This window comes from Pinus tabuliformis, chromosome 6 (genome assembly GCF_031772625.1).
Source record: "Pinus tabuliformis cultivar Carrire ecotype Pingquan chromosome 6, CPIR1, whole genome shotgun sequence".
In the NCBI taxonomy this organism is placed as follows: domain Eukaryota; kingdom Viridiplantae; phylum Streptophyta; class Pinopsida; order Pinales; family Pinaceae; genus Pinus; species Pinus tabuliformis.
Window position 1 is genome coordinate 2,078,411,115 of NC_142292.1, and position 6,000 is coordinate 2,078,417,114.

Genomic DNA, 6,000 nt, shown 5'->3' on the forward strand with positions numbered 1-6,000 from the left:
GGTGGGTGTGGGGGGATGAGGGTGAGGGGGAGGGCGAGTGGGTGTGGGTGAGGGGATAGGGGTGGCGTGGGCACGTGGAGGTGGAAGGGGGGCAGGTGCGGGTGGGGATGGGAGGGTTGGCGAATCATGTGGGGATGTGGGGGTGAGGGGTCTGGGGGGTTGGTGGTAGGGGATGAGGGTGGCGTTGAGGGGGCGGAATGTGGAGGGGGGGTTAAGGGGGCAGGGGCAGGGGTGTGGGTGAAGGGGGTGAGGCTATCGGGGTGGGTGGGTGGTAGGGGGCGAGTCGGGCTGCGGTGCCCACCCCGGCAGCTCGCCCACCCGCCACGGGGGTTGGGCGATTCTCAGAATCACCCAACCCCCGCGACAGGTGGGCGAGCCGCCGAGCCACCCCCACACCCCCTACCGCCCCCCCCGTGCCACACCCCGCCCGCTCGCCCGACCTCCCCGCCCACCCCGCGACACCATGGCAGCCCACCCACGACTATTGGGTGATTGGGTTTGATCGGGCCCACTATGCTCACGAAAGACGTAATTGTTATTTTGGATCAGAAAAATTATTAATTAAAAAAAAAATAAAAAATTAAATAAAAAAATTAAAAAAAATTTTTTTCATTAAACTAATTTAATGTGAAAATTTTCAAGGAAAAAAATTTAACTTACCTTTCAATTGCGAGAATTATTCATTGAATATGTTGTTGATAGGAATGTAGCTGCTCCACAAATTCATAAGTCTTTCAACGATTTTCAGAAAACCTGGATGTGATGTGAGTAATAGTGATAATGAAATTTAATATATAAGTGAAATTACGAAGATGTTTTACTGTATGGTTAATGTGGGATAATTTGTTTTAAAATATTATAAAGCAAATATTGTAGAATTGTTTTACAACGAGTTGAATGTGGGATTAATTTGTTTTAGAATATATTATATAAAAAAAAATTGTTTAGTAAATATTATATACTTTAACTATCAAAATAATTAATGTAGAAGTTGTAGTTTACAATTTTAATTTTAATGATTTATTTCATAAAAAAAATTAGTTTTCATTTTTCAATAAATTGTAGAGTAAAATAATGAAGGTAAATAAATCTAACAAACTTTTTGAAGGGAAATATTTTCGTGAAAATTTTTGGAGGGAAATATTTTCGCAAAAAATTTTGGAGGGAAATATTTTCGCAAAACTTTTTGGAGGGAAAATTTTTGGAAAGAAAATTTCATTCTTTAAGCTATATAATATCTTTAGGAGACTCTCCATTTGTATCATTCAACATCTTCTATTTGAAAGGGATGGATTATTCTGATAGTGAAGTTTCGATTTATACACCATCAACATCTTCATCACATAACAACTCTATTCATATTGATGAATATAGCGGGAAGTCTTCCACTATGAATAGAAAGTCAATTCTTCCACTTAGTCCTAATTCTAAGGGCTATGAGAGCAGCGTTAATGAAAGAGGGGATGGAGAATTTCAAATAAATAAAAAGTCATAGATTCCACTTAGTCCTACTTCTAAGGACTATGAAAGCAGCAACGATGAAGAGCATGATGGTGAAGTTCAAAAGAATGGAGTGTCACGATGTCCACTTAGTCCTAATTCTGAGGACTATGAGAGCAGCAGTTTTGAAGAGCATGATGGTGAAGTTCAAAAGAATGGAGTGTCACGATGTCCACTTAGTCCTAATTCTGAGGACTATGAGAGCAGCAGTTTTGAAGAGCATGATGGTGAAGTTCAAAAGAATGGAGTGTCATGGTGTCCATTTAGTCCTAATTCTGAGGACTATGAGAGCAGCAGTTTTGAAGAGCATGATAGTGAAGTTCAAAAGAATGGAGTGTCACGGTGTCCACTTAGTCCTAATTCTGAGGACTATGAGAGCAGCAGTTTTGAAGAGCATGATGGTAAATTTCAAAAGAATGGAGTGTCACGGTATCCACTTAGTCCTAATTCTAAGGACTATGAAAGCAGCAGTGATGAAGAGCGTGATAACGAATTTCAAAAGAATGGAGTGTCAAAGTGTCCACTTAGTTCTAATTCTAAGGACTATGAGAGCAGTAGTGATGAAGAGCATGATGATGAATTTCAAAAGTATGGAGTGTCACGGTGTCCAGTTAGTCCTAATTTTAAGGACTATGAGAGCAGCAGTGATGAAGAGCGGGATGATGAATTTCAAAAGATTGGAGTGTCACGGTGTCCACTTAGTCCTAATTCTAAGGACTATGAGAGCAACAGTTATGAAGAGCATGATGATGAATTTCAAAAGAATGGAGTGTCACAGTGTCCTCTTAGTCCTAATTCTAAGGACTATGAGAGCAGCAGTGATGAAGGACAGGATGATGCACTTAGTCCTAATTCTAATGAGTATAAAGGTAGCAGTGACAAAGGACAGGATGTAGCATCTTCAATAAGTAAACAGTCACATTTTCGACGTAGTCCTAATTCTATGGACTATGAGAGTAGCACTGACAATGCACATGAGGAAGAATATCCATTAAACATCGAGTCAGATTTTCCATTTAGTATGAATTCTAAGGACTATGACAGTGGCACTGAAGAAGGGGAAGATGAAGAATATCCTCCAAGTCAATATTTGAAAAGCAGCGCTGATCATAGTGTGGATAACATTCCTCTTAATGATGATGAAAATCCTTATACAAATGATGATCCAATGATGGAGATGTTTCCAAGAAATATTGTATCGAGGAGTAGGAGCAAACCTTTTCGTATCAATGCAAGTTGTTCTAGTTATACAAGGGGTAGAGCAGAATATCTGACGAGAAGAATTTCTATCAGTGCTCTCATTTCAAGTGAATGTGGCCAAAAAGATTGCTTGAAACATATGGATTTCAAATTTGCATTAGAAAGCAGGAAGAGATATTTGTCAATGAATAAAAGCATGAAAATTTCATATTTAATTGGGTGCATGCAATCTACATTGTCAAGTTATGATTATCATATTGGGACTTTATTTATCTGTATAAAAGCTTTCAAAATGTTTCATTCGATTGGGAATTTTCGTCTCTCAACAATTCAAGAAAATTTGGAAAAGGATCCCACATTTTATTCAAAAGTACGTCATAAAAGACAGTTTGGGCCATTATCAAATACTACAATGTCATGGATGAAAGATTTCTTTTCAAAGCATGGAGAGTGTATGCCAAATAGAGAGACAATACATATTCCAGATAATTTTTCAAGACGAGAAATCTACAACTTATACAAAGGATATGCAGAAGGTGCTGAGGGACATGGATGGTTTATTACATATCAATATTTTGTGAAAGTATGGAAGAAAGAATTCAACAATGTCCATATTCCTAAGAAGACAAGGATGGGGATTTGCAGTACATGTGCTTCTCTTAAATAAAAAAGGGACAAATGTGAATGGTCAGAAAGAGGTAAGCATTCATAACATTAACTTTTAAAATTGTATAGTCATCAACTATGAAAACATATTTCTTAATGAAATTCTTTTATGTTGTGTAGATTTAATTGTAAATGAACTTCAGGATCATTGCGAACAATAAACAAACAAAAGGAAGAAGTTGTACAAGCATCGAAAGAAGTGTTATGATAATCCAAATAAATATTTGGGTTTGATAATTGATGGTATGGACCAGAAGAAAACACTTTTACCACATTTTGTTCGCACACCCAAAAATTTACAGGAGGAAAATTTTATTCAGTTTCATTTGGTCGGTTGTATGGTCTTCAATGGGAAAATGTTGCCAAGGGTGTACTTCACAACTCCAAATATTCATAATGATGCAAATCTGACCATAACCATAATTCATGATGTGATTTCTCATTCGTCTGGTAATCTTCTTGAAGTTTTGTATCTACAATTGGAAAACACTTGCCATGAAAACAAAAATCAGGTTGTTTTTGGATATCTAAACATGCTTGTTGAATTGAGAATTCTTCAAAAGGTAAAGGTTGGTTTCCTTATTGTTTGGCACACTCATGACCATATTGATCAGATGTTCAATCGTTTTTCAGTCATATTGAGGAGGAAGCAAGTTGGGAGCTTGCCATCACTAATTGAATGTCTTAAGAAATCATACATGCCAGAGCCTACTTTTGATGTGTTGGAAGAAACTGTTGACATGCAAAGGTTTATCCTGGGATCATATGGTGAGGGGAAATGCATTGAACAACTTAATGACATTAGCTTCCAACATCAATTTCGTATCAAAAAAATTGATGGGAAAACACTAATATGGGGCAAGAAGTATTCAACCACTGCAGAATGGGCACCATCACCAGGTTTGCAATTTTTGAAGTTCATTCTAGATCATCCAATATTTGCATCAAAAATATTGTTATTACAATCAGTTGGTGAAGTTCAGAATGCACGCAGACAAAATAGAGATATAAATTATTCTGATTGCCTGGAAGAAATTAAAAAATGTATTAGATATACATATGAGTACTTTGACATTGCTGATTTAGTTTGGTGGGAGTCATTTTTCAATAATCAAAGTGATATCATTTCAACAACAAAAAATGAACATATACCTTTGAAAAATCCATTTATTTGGCCACAAAATGTGTCGAATGAACATGAGGAAATAAACATTGTTGAACAACAACAATCTCAAGGTATTATTAATTCTTCACAAGCAGAGGAAAGAGAGATGTATATTGGTTCCAAAAGATCTCATGCACAATGTGAAGCCATGGAAGACCTTTACAGGGGTTCAGTACAGGATATTAATCAGGGTTGCATGATTGCAGTGCTAGCAGATGGAGATCTCAATGGCTATCCATTCTGGGCTGCTAAAGTTATAAAGGTCTTTATAGAAAATGAGGATGTTACAAGTGTTGAAGTACATTGGTATGCCACAAATACACACCCATTCAATGGTGTGTATAAACAAGAGATGGTAGTTGACAAAAAAAATGGCGGAAAGAGAAAAAGAAAGGGTACAAATATAAATTGCCGTCGCACAAACATATTAAAATTGGAGGATGTTGACATACTTGTTTATGACTTCAATTTAACAAAAAGAGGAACTCTTCACTTCAAGACGATAGATATTTTGAAAAGGTTGTTACCAGAAGGAACAATGTTGAGATGGGAGTCTGTTGAAACCAGTCGTAGATCTAGAACAATTTTGAAACCTGAAGTGTTGGGCATGCATGTGGACTCAGATGGGGCACTAGTTGATGAAAGAGAAGAATATGGAACATCTTCGTCAGCACATCTGAAGATGTGAATTCTGATGGTGTGCAAGAAAATATGAGTGATTTTGAATAATTGTTTAAGACAGTTTATATAACTGATGTATGCATTGTATCTTGAAATAAAATTAATGATTTCCATATGGTGTTAAATGAGAAGTTATGAGGCATTTTTATGTTTTTGGATTATATGTCTTAATTATGATAATTTTTATTGTTTAAAATATCTACAATGCAATATTAAATTAGAGATATAATGTATGTTTTATTCAATATACAAATAATGACTTTTGAATTCATTTAGTGATGTAATTCGTTCATAATGTCATGGTTTTTTTGATTTTATAGTTGAAAAAAATTCAATTTCTTTTCTATCTAGCATGTTATGGTTGAAAACATGTTGAATTTATACTTAGGAAAGAAAAATGATATTCTACCAAAAAAATTGATGTGTTTTTTCTTCATAAACAACTTTGTTTGGCACATAAAAATTTGGTTTTACTAGCATTTTTTAATAAGTTTGAAAATTGACCCTTAAAAAAAAAATCATTGTTCCAGTATCATCACTTTCGTTTTGAAGCTATATTTTGCATGAAAATTTCGTAGTCACTGCCATTTTTAAAACATGTTCAAAATTGACCCCTAAAAAAAAAATCATCGTTCCAGTATACACACTTTTCATTTTTAGCACTGTTTTTGATGTTTTTTCAGGGCTTTTTGGCCAGAGTTCCCATTTTGAGTTTATAGTTCCCGTTTCAAAGTTTACATAGTTAATATTATCTCAAGATACATCAAAGTAACTTTCAAACTTCCCAA